General features: G+C 41.4%; 1 protein-coding gene and 1 long non-coding RNA gene across 7 annotated transcripts in view; both read right to left on the minus strand.

The window, feature by feature from the left end:
- slc7a11 (solute carrier family 7 member 11) overlaps positions 1–22764 on the minus strand; it is a 246158-nt gene that overhangs the window by 112868 nt on the left and 110526 nt on the right. The window lies entirely within an intron of this gene.
- Positions 15790–18693, minus strand: LOC137840640 (uncharacterized). Its single transcript, XR_011087461.1, has 2 exons — positions 17759–18693; positions 15790–17696 (listed from the first exon to the last, which is right to left on the minus strand). It is a non-coding gene; the product is annotated as an uncharacterized lncRNA (long non-coding RNA).

A 22764-nucleotide genomic window follows, 5' to 3' on the forward strand; every position in this document is an offset into this window, starting at 1 on the left:
GAGGAGGTCTTCGAAGTATTCTCCCCACCGTCCCGAGTTGAGGTCAGCAGCACGCCATCCCCACTGTAAACAGTGTTGACGTTGCACTGCTTCCCCCTCCTGAGACGCCGGATGGTGGACCAGAATTTCCTCGAAACCGTCCGAAACCCGGCTGCCTCAACAATGGAGGCGCAGAACATGGTCCACTCGGACTCAATGTCCCCCGCCTCCCCCGGGACGTGGGAAAAGCTCTGCCGGAGGTGGGAGTTGAAGCTCTTCCTGACAAGGGATTCTGCCAGACGTTCCCAGCAGACCCTCACAGAGCGTTTGGGTCTGCCAGGTCGGACCGGCATCTTCCCCCACCATCGGAGCCAACCCACCACCAGGTTGTGATCAGTTGACAGCTCCGCCCCTCTCTTTGCCCGAGTGTCCAAAACATGCGGCCGCAAATCCGATGACACAACTACAAAGTCGATCATCGAACTGTGGCCTAGTCCTGGTGCCAAGCGCACACATGGACACCCTTATGTTTGAACATGGTGTTCATTATAGAAAATCCGTGTCGAGCACAGAAGTCCAATAATAGAACACCGCTTGGGTTCAGATCGGGGGGGCCGTTCCTCCCAATCACGCCGTTCCAGGTCTCACTGTCATTGCCCACGTGAGCATTGAAGTCACCCAGTAGAACGATGGAGTCCCCAGAAGGAGCGCTCTCCAGCACTTCCTCCAGGGACTCCAAGAAGGGTGGGTACTCTGAGCTGCCGTTTGGTGCATAGACACAAACAACAGTCAGGACCTGTACCCCCACCCAAAGGCGGAGGGAGGCTACCCTCTCGCTCACCGGGGTGAACCCCAATGTGCAGGCGCCCAGCCAGGGGGCAATAAGTATACCCACACCTGCTCGACGCCTCTCACCGTGGGCAACTCCAGAGTGGAAGAGAGTCCAGCCCCTCTCGAGAGGGCTTATACCGGAACCCAAACTGTGCGTGGAGGCAAGTCCGACTATGTCTAGTCGGAACTTTTCTGCCCCGCACACCAGCTCGGGCTCCTTTCCAGCCAAAGAGGTGACATTCCATGTCCCAAGAGCCAGCTTCTGCAGCCGGGGATCAGACTGCCAAGGTCCCTGCCTTTTGCTGCCGCCCAGCTTACACTGCACCCGACCCCTTTGGCCCCTCCCTCAAGTGGTGAGCCCATGGGAAGGGGGGCCCACGTTTCCTTTTCGGGCTGTGCCCGGCCGGGCCCCATGGGTGAAGGCCTGGCCACCAGACGCTCGCCTTCGAGCCCCGCCTCCAGGCCTGGCTCCAGAGGGGGGCCCTGGTGACCCGCGTCCGGGCGAGGGAAAACGCAATCCATTTATTTAATTCATCATAAGGGGCTTGTGAGCCGTGCTTTGTATGGCCCCTCACCTAGGACCCGTTTGCCATGGGTGACCCTACCAGGAGCATGAAGCCCCAGACAATGGCTCCTAGGATCATAGCTGTTAGGGTTTTCCAGGTTATCTTTATCGTAGGATTATGTTGGAATGTAACCTGTAATAATTACCCTCGCCTGTCCTGTCTTAACAAAAGTAGTAGAACAAAGTGCTAAGATCTTTTGAACTGATTGACTAGCTGCAGAGGAAGCAATCAAAGTTGTTTTGTTAACACAACATCGTGAAAGACCCCCTGCTGTGCTTTGATCAGCAGGCCGGGGCCTTTGGCCCCATCCTGTCTGCTCTCACGCCCACTCTCAACCCCCACTCTGTTTCTCTCAATAAAAATGCTCCTGCAAGAGGCCTGAGTCAGACCTCCATTCGATCATCGCTGCACGCACAGCGACGAATGGACTCTCCACCTGCAGGTGTCCAAAAGGACTTACTTGTCTCCCGTGTGGTTCTTGCAAAATAAGTTGGAGTGAGCAAATCTCTAACAATAGGGGCACGCAAACCCCTCCACCACGATAAGGTGACGACTCACGGAGGGGTCTTTTGTATTTAAATAAATGAAAAATAAATAAGATTAAATATATTACTAGAATATCCATACAAGACTTTTATGAACCTTTTTTGAAGTGTAAACGTATTTGGCTCCTCTCTGCTCATGTGTGCTGGCCGGCTGACGCGCCCCCGGGGCCCAGCGCGAGGGCATCAGCACAAGACATTTATGTTTTTATTTTTAAACACTTTATTGTATTTTTAAACAATTTAAAGTGTAAACGTGTCACAGCTACGCTCTGTTCTTGCCATGCTGACCGACTGACACTCCCTGGCAGTCCATCGCGAGGTTATCCGCACATTGTTCAGAGGCACGCCCCGCGCTATTAGTGCTCGTTGCCGGCCGCTGTCCCAAAATCTTAGACAGCAGTGCAGTGCAGCTGCGTACCCGGCGCTTGTCCTCAGTGCACGCTCCGCGCTATCAGCACTCATTGCCGTTGTCCCAACTGTTTCTGCACTGCGGTCCATTTTCTTTCGTGCACGGCTGTGTCACGTCTCCGCTCTCGCCCTGCTGGCCGCTAGACCTCTGATGCGCGCGTCGCTAATACGGAACTGCTAACGGTCATTCCTCACCGTTCTGTCTGCTTTTGACACGCTTGCCTGCCACCTGATTCTCGTTTGCCTGACCCGCTGTGTAACGAGATGCCTGCTGACCGGCTCGTCAGCTTGTCCTGCTCTGCTCTGCCAGCATTCCAGCCCTCCTTGTTGCCTTTAAACTTTCCCCAAATAAACAGCCCATGTTGTATTTGGTTGTCCTGCCTTGTTTGTGACAACAAAACGCAGCGCGAATCAGAGATGCTGCTGATTCTGCTGACACAAACGACGTCGAGAAGTGGAAACATAGCAGGATATTGAGATAAAGCCTGGTTAGATTTTTTTTAGAGACTAGATATAGTCGGACTAGCCTCCACGCACAGTTTGGGTTCCGGTACAAGCCCTCTCGAGAGGGGCTGGACTCTCTTCCACTCTGGAGTTGCCCACGGTGAGAGGCGTCGAGCAGGTGTGGGTATACTTATTGCCCCCCGGCTGGGCGCCTGCACATTGGTGGTGGGTAGGCTCCGATGGTGGGGGAAGATGCCGGTCCGACCTGGCAGACCCAAACGCTCTGTGAGGGTCTGCTGGGAACGTCTGGCAGAATCTCCTGTCAGGAAGAGCTTCAACTCCCACCTCCGGCAGAGCTTTTCCCACGGGGGAGAGGGGGGACATTGAGTCTGAGTGGACCATGTTCCGCGCCTCCATTGTTGAGGCAGCCGACCGGAGCTGTGGCCGTAAGGTCGTTGGTGCCTGTCGTGGCGGCAATCCCCGAACCCGCTGGTGGACACCGGCGGTAAGGGATGCCGTCAAGCTGAAGAAGGAGTCCTATCGGGCCGTTTTGGCCTGCGGGACTCCGGAGGCAGCTGACAGGTACCGGATGGCCAAGCGGAACGCGGCTTCGGCGGTTGCTGAGGCAAAAACCCGGGCGTGGGAGGAGTTCGGTGAGGCCATGGAGAATGACTTTCGGACGGCTTCGAGGAAATTCTGGTCCGCCATCCGGCGTCGCAGGAGGGGGAAGCAGTGCAACGTCAACACTGTTTACAGTGGGGATGGCGTGCTGCTGACCTCGACTCGGGACGTCGTGAGTCGGTGGGGAGAATACTTCGAAGACCTCCTCAATTCCACCTACACGCCTTCCATTGAGGAAGCAGGGCCTGGAGACTCTGAGGCGGATTCTCCAATCTCTGGGGTCGAAGTCACTGAGGTAGTTAAAAAACTCCTCGGTGGCAAGACCCCGGGGGTGGATGAGATCCGCCCAGAGTTCTTAAAGGCTCTGGATGTTGTAGGGCTGTCATGGCTGACATGCCTCTACAACGTTGCGTGGACATCGGGGACAGTGCCTCTGGATTGGCAGACTGGGGTGGTGGTTCCCCTCTTTAAGAAGGGGGACCGGAGGGTGTGTTCCAATTACAGGGGAATCACACTCCTCAGCCTCCCTGGTAAGGTCTATTCACGGGTGCTGGAGAGGAGGGTCCGTCGGGAGGTCGAACCTCGGATTCAGGAGGAGCAGTGTGGCTTTCGTCCTGGCCGTGGAACAGTGGACCAGCTCTACACCCTCGGCAGGATCCTCGAGGGTGCATGGGAGTTCGCCCAACCAGTCCACATGTGTTTTGTGGACTTGGAGAAGGCGTTCGACCGTGTCCCTCGGGAGGTTCTGTGGAGGGTGCTTCGGGAATACGGGGTGCCGAGCCAACTGATAAGGGCGGTTTGGTCCCTGTATCACCGATGCCAGAGTCTGGTCCGCATTTCCGGCAGTAAGTCGGATTCGTTCCCAGTGAGGGTTGGACTCCGCCAAGGCTGCCCTTTGTCACCGATTCTGTTCATAATTTTTATGGACAGAATTTCTAGGCGCAGCCGAGGCGTTGAGGGGGTCCGGTTTGGGGACCTCAGCATCGCGTCTCTGCTTTTTGCAGATGACGTGGTGCTGTTGGCTTCTTCAGGCCGTGATCTCGAGCTCTCGCTGGAACGGTTCGCAGCTGAGTGTGAAGCGGTCGGGATGAGGGTCAGCACCTCCAAATCCGAGTTTATGGTCCTCGATCGGAAAAGGGTGGAATGCCCTCTCCGGATCGGGGATGAGATCCTGCCCCAAGTGGAGGAGTTCAAGTATCTTGGAGTCTTGTTCACGAGTGAGGGGAGGATGGAGCGTGAGATCGACAGGCGGATCGGTGCAGTGTCGGCAGTAATGCGGACCCTGTACCGGTCCGTTGTGGTGAAGAGAGAGCTGAGCCAAAAGGCAAAGCTCTCAATTTACCGGTCGATTTACGCTCCTACCCTCACCTATGGTCACGAGCTATGGGTCGTGACCGAAAGAACGAGATCTCGGATACAAGCGGCCGAAATGAGTTTTCTCCGCAGGATGTCCGGGCTCTCCCTTAGAGATAGGGTGAGAAGCTCGGTCATCCAGGAGAGACTCGGAGTAGAGTCGCTACTCCTCCACGTTGAGAGGAGCCAGATGAGGTGGCTCGGGCATCTTATCAGGATGCCTCCTGGACGCCTCCCTGGGTGGCATGTCCCACCGGTAGGAGACCCCGGGGACGACCCAGGACACGCTGGAGAGACTATGCTTTGTCTGCCTAGATGACATTAATGGCTAATGGGAACATGTTGATCTGTGTCCTTGCAGTTGATTGGCTAAGCAGTTCTAACTACACTTTATCTCAGCCTCCAGCGCTGACAACATACCAGCAGCACCTCAGACTTGCACTTCATTTCACACATACTTTCACGTTTCCGCTCCTCGATAGCCAAGCAGAGTAGAACTACTTTTCACTCCCGATCAGATCATCCTTTTTGCCCGTCATAAAATCATAAAAGTCTAGTGCGGGTGCCCTTGCGCTGGGCAGCGGGGGCGCGTAAGCCGTAAAGCACAGCAAGAGAATATCGGAGCCGTTGCACGTTTACACTTTAAAATGACGAGCCGGTCAGCAAGCTCGCGTCGTGCAGGGATCTCGTAACACAGCAAACGAGAATCAGGTGTGCGTGTGTGTCAAAACAGACGAAACTGTGAGGACTGACGATTAGTAGTTCCGTATTGGCGACGAACGCCTCAGAAGTCTAGCACTGCGGTCAAGCCAGCCGTCTTTTGTTTTCTTGTGGTCATGCCAGCTGCTCTTTAAAAACAAGTGTGCCCCTATTATAGGCTTTACGGTAAAAGGATTCACAGAATAGCTCGAGATGTCTTTTCAAAACAACAGCTCCACGATTTGTGCTCTTTTCAACCTCCCCCCCGCGATTTGTGCTCTTTTGAGATACAATCACATAGATACATAGATAAATTCACTAAAAATAATTGGAAGCATTGGAATTAAAATCCAAGAGGCATACCTCAACCAAGCCATGCGAGAGTGTCATCCATTGAAATTTGGGGTCGGAAGGTCAAATGACCTAGGAGCTATTGAGCTAAAATGCTAATATTAAGAAGTAAAAATTCATCAAAAATAATTAAAGCATTGGAATGAAAGTATAAGAGGTATATCTGAACCAGGCCGTGTGGGAGTGTCGTCCCTCAAAATCTGGGGTCAAAAGGTCAAACGACTTAGAAGCTATTGAGCTAAAATAATAATATAAGTAATAATAATAGTATAAATAATAAATTCATTACATGTAATTGAAGCATTGGAATGAAAATCTAAGAGGTGTATCTCAACCAAGCCAGGTGGAAGTGTCATCCAATAAAATTAGACCTAGAAGCTATTTAGCTAAAATGCTAATATTAAGAAGTAATCAATTCACTAAAAATATTTGAAGCATTGGAATGAAAATCTAAGAAGTGTATCTCAACCAAGCCAGGTGGAAGGTCATCCAGTAAAATTTGAGGTCAAAATGTCAAATGACCTAGGAGCTATTGAGCTAAAATGCTAATATTCAGAGAAATAAACTCATAAAAAAAAATGAAGCATTGGAATGAAAATTTAAGAGGTGTATCTCACGCAGGCCATGGGGGAGTGTCATCCTTCAAAATGTGGGGTCAAAAGGTCACATGACCTGTTAGCTATTGAGCTAAAAATGTTAATATTAAGAAGTAATACATTCACTAAAAATAACTGAAAAACTGGAATGAAAATCTAAGAGGTGTATCTCAACTAGGCTATGTGGGAGTGCCATCCCTCAAAATTGGTGGTCAAAAGGTTAAACGACCTAGGAGAAGTTTTTTTTTGTCACACACATACAAAAATTGCACCGCAAAGCATTGTGTGGGGAATTGGCAATTTGGTGCCCCCTTCAGGGAAATTGGCAATTTTGCACCCACAGACTGGGGGGGCTATGCTTGTTTAGAAGTTGTGCCCAGAAACTGAGTGACAAGGGGGAAATGCCAGGGAAGGGGGTGCGCAGGGGACCATTCACCTGTGAGGATAAGTGGTGATGAAAATGGGTATTCCACTGTATAGTGCAACATTATTAGTGGGCTAAAGTGAATCACACTTCAATTTCTTCCCCAAAATACACGTCATGTAAAGTACCGTATTGGCCCGAATATAAGACAATGTTTTTTGCATTGAAATAAGACTGAAAAAGTGGGAGTCGTCTTACATTCGGGGTCTAGACATTATAACCATTCACAACACTAGATGGCGCCAGATATCTTTAAAGCGAAGTCACGTGACCGCACCTTAAATCTTGCGTGAGTTACCTCAGCTTATCGGGATTGTTGGAGCTTATGCGCAGCGGTAAATTAAAGGTTGCAGGTATCGACTGAGTATGTTGCTGTGATCGTGTGCGTCCTTGACACAAGGTGAGTATATACATTTCATTGTTACTACTGTCCACTGTTGCGGCGTTTGTCCGATCACGGTTTGCTCCGGCGCGCTACTTTAAGTTTGCCCTGCATCGTATGAGTAGCCGTTACGCAGCGGCACGGCAAATAACGGTCGCCAGCAAATGTATTTTGTTGTCTTGATCGATGACTTATGTTTGGTGTGTTGCCGAGAGTATTTTATTTATGGTTATTTGTTTTTTTTTATTGATTTTTGCCAATAATTCAGTAAAGCAATCAAAACTGAACCACGTCTTCCCTCCTGTGTTCTGACCGACACCTGGGGGCGAAAAGAGCATAACCATCCGAGCCAACCCCCAGTCCTCAGGCTCCCCAACAATAGCGGTAGCAGTTTGCATTTTATTGCAATGTTTCTCTTTATTCAGATTTGTTTCAAGACTACAGTTAGACTTCACTTTGATGGTTAATGCAGTTATTGCAATTTTGTTGTTTTATCACAGTAGATTGGTTTATTTACATTTAAAAAACCAGAAGCCATTCATTGTGTGAAGGCGATGGCCTTCACACATATGTTATTCTACACCATTCTCTATTATTATTATTGTGTGAAGACCTTCACACTATTGTTATTGCTGTCCTTTAATATTATTATTAGTGTGAAGGTGAAGACCTTCACACTATTGTTATTGCTGTCCTTTATTGTGTGAAGGCGATGGCCTTCACACATATGTTATTCTACACCATTCTCTATTATTATTGTGTGAAGGCGATGGCCTTCACACATATGTTATTCTACACCATTCTCTATTATTGTAAGAAGGCGATGGCCTTCACACGTATGTTATTCTACACCATTCTCTATTATTAGTGTGAAGGTGAAGACCTTCACACTATTGTTATTGCTGTCCTTTATTATTGTGTGAAGGCGATGCCCTTCGGCACATATGTTATTCTACACCATTCTCTATTATTATTGTGTGAAGGCGATGGCCTTCACACATATGTTATTCTACACCATTCTCTATTATTGTGTGAAGGCGATGGCCTTCACACATATGTTATTCTACACCATTCTCTATTATTATTGTGTGAAGGCGATGGCCTTCACACATGTTATTCTACACCATTCTCTATTATTGTGTAAAGGCGATGGCCTTCACACATATGTTATTCTACACCATTCTCTATTATTATTGTGTGAAGGCCATATGTTATTCTACACCATTCTCTATTATTATTGTGTGAAGGCGATGGCCTTCACACATATGTTATTCTACACCATTCTCTATTATTATTATTGTGTGAAGGCGATGGCCTTCACACATATGTTATTCTACACCATTCTCTATTATTATTATTGTGTGAAGGCGATGGCCTTCACACATATGTTATTCTACACCATTCTCTATTATTATTATTATTATTATTGTGTGAAGGCGATGGCCTTCACACATATGTTATTCTACACCATTCTCTATTATTGTGTGAAGGCGATGGCCTTCACACATATGTTATTCTACACCATTCTCGATTATTATTATTATTATTTATTGTGTGAAGGCGATGGCCTTCACACATATGTTATTCTACACCATTCTCTATTATTGTGTGAAGGCGATGGCCTTCACACATATGTTATTCTACACCATTCTCTATTATTGTGTGAAGGCGATGGCCTTCACACATATGTTATTCTACACCATTCTCTATTATTGTGTGAAGGCGATGGCCTTCACACATATGTTATTCTACACTATTCTCTATTATTGTGTGAAGGCGATGGCCTTCACACATATGTTATTCTACACCATTCTCTATTATTATTATTGTGTGAAGGCGATGGCCTTCACACATATGTTATTCTACACCATTCTCTATTATTGTGTGAAGGTGATGGCCTTCACACATATGTTATTCTACACCATTCACTATTATTATTATTGTGTGAAGGCGATGGCCTTCACACATATGTTATTCTACACCATTCTCTATTATTGTGTGAAGGCGATGGCCTTCACACATGTTATTCTACACCATTCTCTATTATTATTATTGTGTGAAGGCGATGGCCTTCACACATATGTTATTCTACACCATTCTCTATTATTGTGTGAAGGCGATGGCCTTCACACATATGTTATTCTACACCATTCTCTATTATTGTGTGAAGGCGATGGCCTTCACACATATGTTATTCTACACCATTCTCTATTATTATTATTATTGTGTGAAGGCGATGGCCTTCACACATATGTTATTCTACACCATTCTCTATTATTGTGTGAAGGCGATGGCCTTCACACATGTTATTCTACACCATTCTCTATTATTGTGTGAAGGCGATGGCCTTCACACATATGTTATTCTACACCATTCTCTATTATTATTGTGTGAAGGCGATGGCCTTCACACATATGTTATTCTACACCATTCTCGATTATTATTATTATTATTTATTGTGTGAAGGCGTTGGCCTTCACACATATGTTATTCTACACCATTCTCTATTATTGTGTGAAGGCCATCGCCTTCACACATATGTTATTCTACACCATTCTCTATTATTGTGTGAAGGCGATGGCCTTCACACATATGTTATTCTACACCATTCTCTATTATTGTGTGTAGGCGATGGCCTTCACACATGTTATTCTACACCATTCTCTATTATTGTGTGAAGGCGATGGCCTTCACACATATGTTATTCTACACCATTCTCTATTATTATTATTATTGTGTGAAGGCGATGGCCTTCACACATATGTTATTCTACACCATTCTCTATTATTATTATTATTGTGTGAAGGCGATGGCCTTCACACATATGTTATTCTACACCATTCTCTATTATTATTATTGTGTGAAGGCGATGGCCTTCACACATATGTTATTCTACACCATTCTCTATTATTATTATTGTGTGAAGGCGATGGCCTTCACACATATGTTATTCTACACCATTCTCTATTATTATTGTGTGAAGGCGATGGCCTTCACACATATGTTATTCTACACCATTCTCTATTATTATTATTATTATTGTGTGAAGGCGATGGCCTTCACACATATGTTATTCTACACCATTCTCTATTATTATTATTGTGTGAAGGCGATGGCCTTCACACATATGTTATTCTACACCATTCTCTATTATTATTATTATTATTAGTGTGAAGGTGAAGACCTTCACACTATTGTTATTGCTGTCCTTTATTATTATTAGTGTGAAGGTGAAGACCTTCACACTATTGTTATTGCTGTCCTTTATTAGTGTGAAGGTGAAGACCTTCACACTATTGTTATTGCTGTCCTTTATTAGTGTGAAGGTGAAGACCTTCACACTATTGTTATTGCTGTCCTTTATTAGTGTGAAGGTGAAGACCTTCACACTATTGTTATTGCTGTCCTTTATTATTATTATTGTGTGAAGGCGATGGCCTTCACACATATGTTATTCTACACCATTCTCTATTATTGTGTGAAGGCGATGGCCTTCACACATATGTTATTCTACACCATTCTCTATTATTATTATTATTGTGTGAAGGCGATGGACTTCACACATATGTTATTCTACACCATTCTCTATTATTATTATTATTGTGTGAAGGCGATGGCCTTCACACATATGTTATTCTACACCATTCTCTATTATTATTATTATTGTGTGAAGGCGATGGCCTTCACACATGTTATTCTACACCATTCTCTATTATTGTTGTGTGAAGGCGATGGCCTTCACACATATGTTATTCTACACCATTCTCTATTATTATTATTGTGTGAAGGCGATGGCCTTCACACATATGTTATTCTACACCATTCTCTATTATTGTGTGAAGGCGATGGCCTTCACACATATGTTATTCTACACCATTCTCTATTATTATTATTATTGTGTGAAGGCGATGGCCTTCACACATATGTTATTCTACACCATTCTCTATTATTGTGTGAAGGCGATGGCCTTCACACATATGTTATTCTACACCATTCTCTATTATTATTATTATTGTGTGAAGGCGATGGCCTTCACACATATGTTATTCTACACCATTCTCTATTATTGTGTGAAGGCGATGGCCTTCACACATATGTTATTCTACACCATTCTCTATTATTGTGTGAAGGCGATGGCCTTCACACATATGTTATTCTACACCATTCTCTATTATTGTGTGAAGGCGATGGCCTTCACACATATGTTATTCTACACCATTCTCTATTATTATTGTGTGAAGGCGATGGCCTTCACACATATGTTATTCTACACCATTCTCTATTATTATTGTGTGAAGGCGATGGCCTTCACACATATGTTATTCTACACCATTCTCTATTATTATTATTGTGTGAAGGCGATGGCCTTCACACATATGTTATTCTACACCATTCTCTATTATTGTGTGAAGGCGATGGCCTTCACACATATGTTATTCTACACCATTCTCTATTATTGTGTGAAGGCGATGGCCTTCACACATATGTTATTCTACACCATTCTCTATTATTATTGTGTGAAGGCGATGGCCTTCACACATATGTTATTCTACACCATTCTCTATTATTATTATTGTGTGAAGGCGATGGCCTTCACACATATGTTATTCTACACCATTCTCTATTATTGTGTGAAGGCGATGGCCTTCACACATATGTTATTCTACACCATTCTCTATTATTGTGTGAAGGCGATGGCCTTCACACATATGTTATTCTACACCATTCTCTATTATTATTATTATTATGTGAAGGCGATGGCCTTCACACATATGTTATTCTACACCATTCTCTATTATTATTGTGTGAAGGCGATGGCCTTCACACATATGTTATTCTACACCATTCTCTATTATTATTATTATTGTGTGAAGGCGATGGCCTTCACACATATGTTATTCTACACCATTCTCTATTATTATTATTATTGTGTGAAGGCGATGGCCTTCACACATATGTTATTCTACACCATTCTCTATTATTATTATTATTGTGTGAAGGCGATGGCCTTCACACATATGTTATTCTACACCATTCTCTATTATTATTATTATTATTATTATTATTGTGTGAAGGCGATGGCCTTCACACATATGTTATTCTACACCATTCTCTATTATTATTATTATTATTGTGTGAAGGCGATGGCCTTCACACATATGTTATTCTACACCATTCTCTATTATTGTGTGAAGGCGATGGCCTTCACACATATGTTATTCTACACCATTCTCTATTATTATTATTATTGTGTGAAGGCGATGGCCTTCACACATATGTTATTCTACACCATTCTCTATTATTAGTGTGAAGGTGAAGACCTTCACACTATTGTTATTGCTGTCCTTTATTAGTGTGAAGGTGAAGACCTTCACACTATTGTTATTGCTGTCCTTTATTATTATTATTATTAGTGTGAAGGTGAAGACCTTCACACTATTGTTATTGCTGTCCTTTATTATTATTAGTGTGAAGGTGAAGACCTTCACACTATTGTTATTGCTGTCCTTTATTATTAGTGTGAAGGTGAAGACCTTCACACTATTGTTATTGCTGTCCTTTATTATTAGTGTGAAGGTGAAGACCTTCACACTATTGTTATTGCTGTCCTTTATTATTATTATTATTATTAGTGTGAAGGTGAAGACCTTCACACTATTGTTATTGCTGTCCTTTATTATTATTATTAGTGTGAAGGTGAAGACCTTCACACTATTGTTATTGCTGTCCTTTATTATTATTATTATTATTATTATTAGTGTGAAGGTGAAGACCTTCACACTATTGTTATTGCTGTCCTTTATTATTATTATTATTATTATTAGTGTGAAGGTGAAGACCTTCACACTATTGTTATTGCTGTCCTTTATTATTATTATTATTATTATTAGTGTGAAGGTGAAGACCTTCACACTATTGTTATTGCTGTCCTTTATTATTATTATTATTATTCTACTTATTCCGCTCACTTTTTTGACGCTTAACTCCTTCCACATACTTCAACCGATTCACTCCGTTCCACTTTTCACTTATTCCAAATATTCATGACACGGCTGCTTACATTTTTTTTGTTCGAAAAATTTTCCGTTTTCACAAAATTCACGATTTTGTGGCATTTTTTTCCCCATTCATTCTTAATGGCAGATTCAACATTTCACATTTTTGTTGTTCCAGTTTGAAATTCACTTATTTCAACACATTCAAATCACATTGGGGACATTCCCAAACTTGCCAAATTCAAAAATTTCACGTTTTCACTTTTAAAATTTGCACAAAATTTTGCAAAATTTCACAAAATTTAGTTTTTCACTTCTAGTTTCTACATTTTTCCACCGATTCAACTCGTTCCAACTTTCAACTGTTCATCTTTTGCCTACCTATTCCACACCTTCCCACTTAGCAAAATTTCCAAATTTTCAATTTTGAAATTCACACCAAATTTTCCCAAAATTTAGTTTTTCCCTTCTAATTTCTACATTTTTCGACCGATTCAACCCATTCCAACTTTATTCACTTTGTTCACCTTATGCTTACCATATTCACCCCCTTCACCCCCACTTCCACAATTCAACCCTTGACCCCCACTTCCAGAGTGGCGGCCATCTTGGATTGACCCTGAAGTGCCCCAATGAACCCGGAATGAACCCAAATCAAACCGGAATTGACCCCAAATGAACCGGAAGTGACCTCAGGTAAACCGGAAGTGACCCCAAATCAAACCGGAAGTGACCCAAATAGACCGGAAGTGACCCAAATCAAACCGGAAGTGACCATATTTTAACATTAAGTGCCCTAAATACCTACATTTGCGCTAACTTTTGCAAATTTTGCCCGATTACACCCATTTCAACATTTTAACCCCAAAAGTGAACCTACTGAAGCCGTTTTTTTTCCTTTTGTTCCAAATTTAAAAAAATGTTGGTGCATTTTTTTTTCTTTTAATTCCCATTCATTCTCTATTAGGATTCAAGATTTGCTCTAACTTCTACATTTTTTAACCGATTCAACTCGTTCCAACTTTCAACTGTTCCTCTTTTGCCTTCCTATTCCACAACTTCCCACTTACGAAATATTCTCTACAATTTTGTTTTTCTACTCTAATTTCTACATTTTTCAACTTATTCAACCCATTCCACCTTTCAACTGTTCATCATTTTCCTACCTATTCCACAACTTCCCACTTACCCATAATTCCAAATTTTCAATTTTGAAATTCACACCCAATTTTCCCAAATTTCCTTTTTCCCTTGTAATTTCTACATTTTTCAACTGATTCAACTCTTTTCAACATCATTCTGCAACATTCCCCAAGTATTTATTCAACCTCTTCACCTTCACACGCAATTTCTTCAGGAATTGCAAATTCTAGTTATTAGTGTGAAGGTGAAGACCTTCACACTATTGTTATTGCTGTCCTTTATTATTATTATTATTATTATTCTACTTATTCCGCTCACTTTTTTGACGCTTAACTCCTTCCACATACTTCAACCGATTCACTCCGTTCCACTTTTCACTTATTCCAAATATTCATGACACGGCTGCTTACATTTTTTTTGTTCGAAAAATTTTCCGTTTTCACAAAATTCACGATTTTGTGGCATTTTTTTCCCCATTCATTCTTAATGGCAGATTCAACATTTCACATTTTTGTTGTTCCAGTTTGAAATTCACTTATTTCAACACATTCAAATCACATTGGGGACATTCCCAAACTTGCCAAATTCAAAAATTTCACGTTTTCACTTTTAAAATTTGCACAAAATTTTGCAAAATTTCACAAAATTTAGTTTTTCACTTCTAGTTTCTACATTTTTCCACCGATTCAACTCGTTCCAACTTTCAACTGTTCATCTTTTGCCTACCTATTCCACACCTTCCCACTTAGCAAAATTTGCAAATTTTCAATTTTGAAATTCACACCAAATTTTCCCAAAATTTAGTTTTTCCCTTCTAATTTCTACATTTTTCAACCGATTCAACCCATTCCAACTTTATTCACTTTGTTCACCTTATGCTTACCATATTCACCCCCTTCACCCCCACTTCCACAATTCAACCCTTGACCCCCACTTCCAGAGTGGCGGCCATCTTGGATTGACCCTGAAGTGCCCCAATGAACCCGGAATGAACTGGAAGTGCCCCAAATCAAACCGGAATTGACCCCAAATGAACCGGAAGTGACCTCAGGTAAACCGGAAGTGACCCCAAATCAAACCGGAAGTGACCCAAATCAAACCGGAAGTGACCTTTTTAAACCGGAAGTGACCCCAAATAAACCGGAAGTGACCTCAGCTAGACCGGAAGTGCCTCTAATCAAACCGGAAGTGACCCAAATCAAACCGGAAATGACCATATTTCAACATTAAGTGCCCTAAATACCTACATTTGCGCTACCTTTTGCAAATTTTGCCCGATTAAACCCATTTCAACATTTTAACCCCAAAAGTGAACCTCCTGAAGCCGTTTCTTTCCTTTTGTTCCAAATTTCAGAAACTTTTGGTGCATTTTTTTTTTCTTTTAATTCCCATTCATTCTCTATTAGGATTCAAGATTTGCTCTAACTTCTACATTTTTTAACCGATTCAACTCGTTCCAACTTTCAACTGTTCCTCTTTTGCCTTCCTATTCCACAACTTCCCACTTACCAAAAATTCTCTACAATTTTGTTTTTCTACTCTAATTTCTACATTTTCAACTTATTCAACCCATTCCACCTTTCAACTGTTCATCATTTTCCTACCTATTCCACAACTTCCCACTTACCCAAAATTCCAAATTTTCAATTTTGAAATTCACACCCAATTTTCCCAAATTTCCTTTTTCCCTTGTAATTTCTACATTTTTCAACCGATTCAACTCTTTTCAACATCATTCTGCAACATTCCCCAAGTATTTATTCAACCTCTTCACCTTCACACGCAATTTCTTCAGGAATTGCAAATTCTAGTTAGTGTGAAGGTGAAGACCTTCACACTATTGTTATTGCTGTCCTTTATTATTATTATTCTACTTATTCCGCTCACTTTTTTGACGCTTAACTCCTTCCACATACTTCAACCGATTCACTCCGTTCCACTTTTCACTTATTCCAAATATTCATGACACGGCTGCTTACATTTTTTTTGTTCGAAAAATTTTCCGTTTTCACAAAATTCACGATTTTGTGGCATTTTTTTCCCCATTCATTCTTAATGGCAGATTCAACATTTCACATTTTTGTTGTTCCAGTTTGAAATTCACTTATTTCAACACATTCAAATCACATTGGGGACATTCCCAAACTTGCCAAATTCAAAAATTTCACGTTTTCACTTTTAAAATTTGCACAAAATTTTGCAAAATTTCACAAAATTTAGTTTTTCACTTCTAGTTTCTACATTTTTCCACCGATTCAACTCGTTCCAACTTTCAACTGTTCATCTTTTGCCTACCTATTCCACACCTTCCCACTTAGCAAAATTTCCAAATTTTCAATTTTGAAATTCACACCAAATTTTCCCAAAATTTAGTTTTTCCCTTCTAATTTCTACATTTTTCAACCGATTCAACCCATTCCAACTTTATTCACTTTGTTCACCTTATGCTTACCATATTCACCCCCTTCACCCCCACTTCCACAATTCAACCCTTGACCCCCACTTCCAGAGTGGCGGCCATCTTGGATTGACCCTGAAGTGCCCCAATGAACCCGGAATGAACTGGAAGTGCCCAAAATCAAACCGGGATTGACCCCAAATGAACCGGAAGTGACCTCAGGTAAACCGGAAGTGACCCCAAATCAAACCGGAAGTGACCCCAAATCAAACCGGAAGTGACCTTTTTCAACCGGAAGTGACCTTTTTCAACCGGAAGTGACCCCAAATAAACCGGAAGTGACCTCAGCTAGACCGGAAGTGCCTCTAATCAAACCGGAAGTGACCCAAATCAAACCGGAAATGACCATATTTCAACATTAAGTGCCCTAAATACCTGCATTTGCGCTAACTTTTGCAAATTTTGCCCGATTAAACCCATTTCAACATTTTAACCCCAAAAGTGAACCTCCTGAAGCCGTTTCTTTCCTTTTGTTCCAAATTTCAGAAACTTTTGGTGCAATTTTTTTTTCTTTTAATTCCCATTCATTCTCTATTAGGATTCAAGATTTGCTCTAACTTCTACATTTTTTAACCGATTCAACTCGTTCCAACTTTCAACTGTTCCTCTTTTGCCTTCCTATTCCACAACTTCCCACTTACCAAAAATTCTCTACAATTTTGTTTTTCTACTCTAATTTCTACATTTACAACTTATTCAACCCATTTCACCTTTCAACTGTTCATCATTTTCCTACCTATTCCACAACTTCCCACTTACCCAAAATTCCAAATTTTCTATTTTGAAATTCACACCCAATTTTCCCAAATTTCCTTTTTCCCTTGTAATTTCTACATTTTTCAACCGATTCAACTCTTTTCAACATCATTCTGCAACATTCCCCAAGTATTTATTCAACCTCTTCACCTTCACACGCAATTTCTTCAGGAATTGCAAATTCTAGTTAGTGTGAAGGTGAAGACCTTCACACTATTGTTATTGCTGTCCTTTATTATTATTATTATTATTATTATTATTATTATTATTCTACTTATTCCGCTCACTTTTTTGACGCTTAACTCCTTCCACATACTTCAACCGATTCACTCCGTTCCACTTTTCACTTATTCCAAATATTCATGACACGGCTGCTTACATTTTTTTTGTTCGAAAAATTTTCCGTTTTCACAAAATTCACGATTTTGTGGCATTTTTTTCCCCATTCATTCTTAATGGCAGATTCAACATTTCACATTTTTGTTGTTCCAGTTTGAAATTCACTTATTTCAACACATTCAAATCACATTGGGGACATTCCCAAACTTGCCAAATTAAAAAATTTCACGTTTTCACTTTTAAAATTTGCACAAAATTTTGCAAAATTTCACAAAATTTAGTTTTTCACTTCTAGTTTCTACATTTTTCCACCGATTCAACTCGTTCCAACTTTCAACTGTTCATCTTTTGCCTACCTATTCCACACCTTCCCACTTAGCAAAATTTCCAAATTTTCAATTTTGAAATTCACACCAAATTTTCCCAAAATTTAGTTTTTTCCTTCTAATTTCTACATTTTTCAACCGATTCAACCCATTCCAACTTTATTCACTTTGTTCACCTTATGCTTACCATATTCACCCCCTTCACCCCCACTTCCACAATTCAACCCTTGACCCCCACTTCCAGAGTGGCGGCCATCTTGGATTGACCCTGAAGTGCCCCAATGAACCCGGAATGAACTGGAAGTGCCCCAAATCAAACCGGAATTGACCCCAAATGAACCGGAAGTGACCTCAGGTAAACCGGAAGTGACCCCAAATCAAACCGGAAGTGACCCCAAATCAAACCGGAAGTGACCTTTTTAAACCGGAAGTGACCCCAAATAAACCGGAAGTGACCTCAGCTAGACCGGAAGTGCCTCTATTATTATTATTATTATTCTACTTATTCCGCTCACTTTTTTGACGCTTAACTCCTTCCACATACTTCAACCGATTCACTCCGTTCCACTTTTCACTTATTCCAAATATTCATGACACGGCTGCTTACATTTTTTTTGTTCGAAAAATTTTCCGTTTTCACAAAATTCACGATTTTGTGGCATTTTTTTCCCCATTCATTCTTAATGGCAGATTCAACATTTCACATTTTTGTTGTTCCAGTTTGAAATTCACTTATTTCAACACATTCAAATCACATTGGGGACATTCCCAAACTTGCCAAATTCAAAAATTTCACGTTTTCACTTTTAAAATTTGCACAAAATTTTGCAAAATTTCACAAAATTTAGTTTTTCACTTCTAGTTTCTACATTTTTCCACCGATTCAACTCGTTCCAACTTTCAACTGTTCATCTTTTGCCTACCTATTCCACACCTTCCCACTTAGCAAAATTTCCAAATTTTCAATTTTGAAATTCACACCAAATTTTCCCAAAATTTAGTTTTTCCCTTCTAATTTCTACATTTTTCAACCGATTCAACCCATTCCAACTTTATTCACTTTGTTCACCTTATGCTTACCATATTCACCCCCTTCACCCCCACTTCCACAATTCAACCCTTGACCCCCACTTCCAGAGTGGCGGCCATCTTGGATTGACCCTGAAGTGCCCCAATGAACCCGGAATGAACTGGAAGTGCCCCAAATCAAACCGGAATTGACCCCAAATGAACCGGAAGTGACCTCAGGTAAACCGGAAGTGACCCCAAATCAAACCGGAAGTGACCCCAAATCAAACCGGAAGTTACCTTTTTAAACCGGAAGTGACCCCAAATAAACCGGAAGTGACCTCAGCTAGACCGGAAGTGCCTCTAATCAAACCGGAAGTGACCCAAATAGACCGGAAGTGACCCAAATCAAACCGGAAGTGACCATAATTCAACATTAAGTGCCCAAAATACCTACATTTGCGCTAACTTTTGCAAATTTTGACCGATTAAACCCGTTTCTACATTTTAACCCCAAAAGTGAACCTCCTGAAGCCGTTTTTTTCCTTTTGTTCCAAATTTCAAAAGATTTTGGCGCAATTTTTTTTTTCTTTTAATTCCCATTCATTCTTTATTAGGATTCAAGATTTGCTCTAACTTCTACATTTTTTAACCGATTCAACTCGTTCCAACTTTCAACTGTTCAATTTTGGTTTTCTACTCTAATTTCTACTTTTTTCTACTTATTCAACCCATTCAACTTATTCAACCCATTCCACCTTTCAACTGTTCATCATTTTCCTACCTATTCCACAACTTCCCACTTACCCAAAATTCCAAATTTTCAGTTTTGAAATTCACACCCAATTTTCCCAAATTTCCTTTTCCCTTGTAATTTCTACATTTTTCAACCGATTCAACTCTTTTCAACATCATTCTGCAGCATTCCCCAAGTATTTATTCAACCTCTTCACCTTCACACGCAATTTCTTCAGGAATTGCAAATTCTAGTTATTATTATTATTCTACTTATTCCGCTCACTTTTTTGACGCTTAACTCCTTCCACATACTTCAACCGATTCACTCCGTTCCACTTTTCACTTATTCCAAATATTCATGACACGGCTGCTTACATTTTTTTTGTTCGAAAAATTTTCCGTTTTCACAAAATTCACGATTTTGTGGCATTTTTTTCCCCATTCATTCTTAATGGCAGATTCAACATTTCACATTTTTGTTGTTCCAGTTTGAAATTCACTTATTTCAACACATTCAAATCACATTGGGGACATTCCCAAACTTGCCAAATTCAAAAATTTCACGTTTTCACTTTTAAAATTTGCACAAAATTTTGCAAAATTTCACAAAATTTAGTTTTTCACTTCTAGTTTCTACATTTTTCCACCGATTCAACTCGTTCCAACTTTCAACTGTTCATCTTTTGCCTACCTATTCCACACCTTCCCACTTAGCAAAATTTCCAAATTTTCAATTTTGAAATTCACACCAAATTTTCCCAAAATTTAGTTTTTCCCTTCTAATTTCTACATTTTTCAACCGATTCAACCCATTCCAACTTTATTCACTTTGTTCACCTTATGCTTACCATATTCACCCCCTTCACCCCCACTTCCACAATTCAACCCTTGACCCCCACTTCCAGAGTGGCGGCCATCTTGGATTGACCCTGAAGTGCCCCAATGAACCCGGAATGAACTGGAAGTGCCCCAAATCAAACCGGAATTGACCCCAAATGAACCGGAAGTGACCTCAGGTAAACCGGAAGTGACCCCAAATCAAACCGGAAGTGACCCCAAATCAAACCGGAAGTGACCTTTTTCAACCGGAAGTGACCTTTTTCAACCGGAAGTGACCCCAAATAAACCGGAAGTGACCTCAGTTGGACCGGAAGTGCCTCTAATCAAACCGGAAGTGACCCAAATCAAACCGGAAATGACCATATTTCAACATTAAGTGCCCTAAATACCTGCATTTGCGCTAACTTTTGCAAATTTTGCCCGATTAAACCCATTTCAACATTTTAACCCCAAAAGTGAACCTCCTGAAGCCGTTTCTTTCCTTTTGTTCCAAATTTCAGAAACTTTTGGTGCAATTTTTTTTTCTTTTAATTCCCATTCATTCTCTATTAGGATTCAAGATTTGCTCTAACTTCTACATTTTTTAACCGATTCAACTCGTTCCAACTTTCAACTGTTCCTCTTTTGCCTTCCTATTCCACAACTTCCCACTTACCAAAAATTCTCTACAATTTTGTTTTTCTACTCTAATTTCTACATTTACAACTTATTCAACCCATTTCACCTTTCAACTGTTCATCATTTTCCTACCTATTCCACAACTTCCCACTTACCCAAAATTCCAAATTTTCTATTTTGAAATTCACACCCAATTTTCCCAAATTTCCTTTTTCCCTTGTAATTTCTACATTTTTCAACCGATTCAACTCTTTTCAACATCATTCTGCAACATTCCCCAAGTATTTATTCAACCTCTTCACCTTCACACGCAATTTCTTCAGGAATTGCAAATTCTAGTTATTATTATTATTCTACTTATTCCGCTCACTTTTTTGACGCTTAACTCCTTCCACATACTTCAACCGATTCACTCCGTTCCACTTTTCACTTATTCCAAATATTCATGACACGGCTGCTTACATTTTTTTTGTTCGAAAAATTTTCCGTTTTCACAAAATTCACGATTTTGTGGCATTTTTTTCCCCATTCATTCTTAATGGCAGATTCAACATTTCACATTTTTGTTGTTCCAGTTTGAAATTCACTTATTTCAACACATTCAAATCACATTGGGGACATTCCCAAACTTGCCAAATTCAAAAATTTCACGTTTTCACTTTTAAAATTTGCACAAAATTTTGCAAAATTTCACAAAATTTAGTTTTTCACTTCTAGTTTCTACATTTTTCCACCGATTCAACTCGTTCCAACTTTCAACTGTTCATCTTTTGCCTACCTATTCCACACCTTCCCACTTAGCAAAATTTCCAAATTTTCAATTTTGAAATTCACACCAAATTTTCCCAAAATTTAGTTTTTCCCTTCTAATTTCTACATTTTTCAACCGATTCAACCCATTCCAACTTTATTCACTTTGTTCACCTTATGCTTACCATATTCACCCCCTTCACCCCCACTTCCACAATTCAACCCTTGACCCCCACTTCCAGAGTGGCGGCCATCTTGGATTGACCCTGAAGTGCCCCAATGAACCCGGAATGAACTGGAAGTGCCCCAAATCAAACCGGAATTGACCCCAAATGAACCGGAAGTGACCTCAGGTAAACCGGAAGTGACCCCAAATCAAACCGGAAGTGACCCCAAATCAAACCGGAAGTGACCTTTTTCAACCGGAAGTGACCTTTTTCAACCGGAAGTGACCCCAAATAAACCGGAAGTGACCTCAGTTGGACCGGAAGTGCCTCTAATCAAACCGGAAGTGACCCAAATCAAACCGGAAATGACCATATTTCAACATTAAGTGCCCTAAATACCTACATTTGCGCTAACTTTAGCAAATT

The sequence above is a fragment of the Syngnathus scovelli genome, chromosome 1, assembly GCF_024217435.2.
Source record: "Syngnathus scovelli strain Florida chromosome 1, RoL_Ssco_1.2, whole genome shotgun sequence".
Taxonomy (NCBI): Eukaryota; Metazoa; Chordata; class Actinopteri; order Syngnathiformes; family Syngnathidae; genus Syngnathus; species Syngnathus scovelli.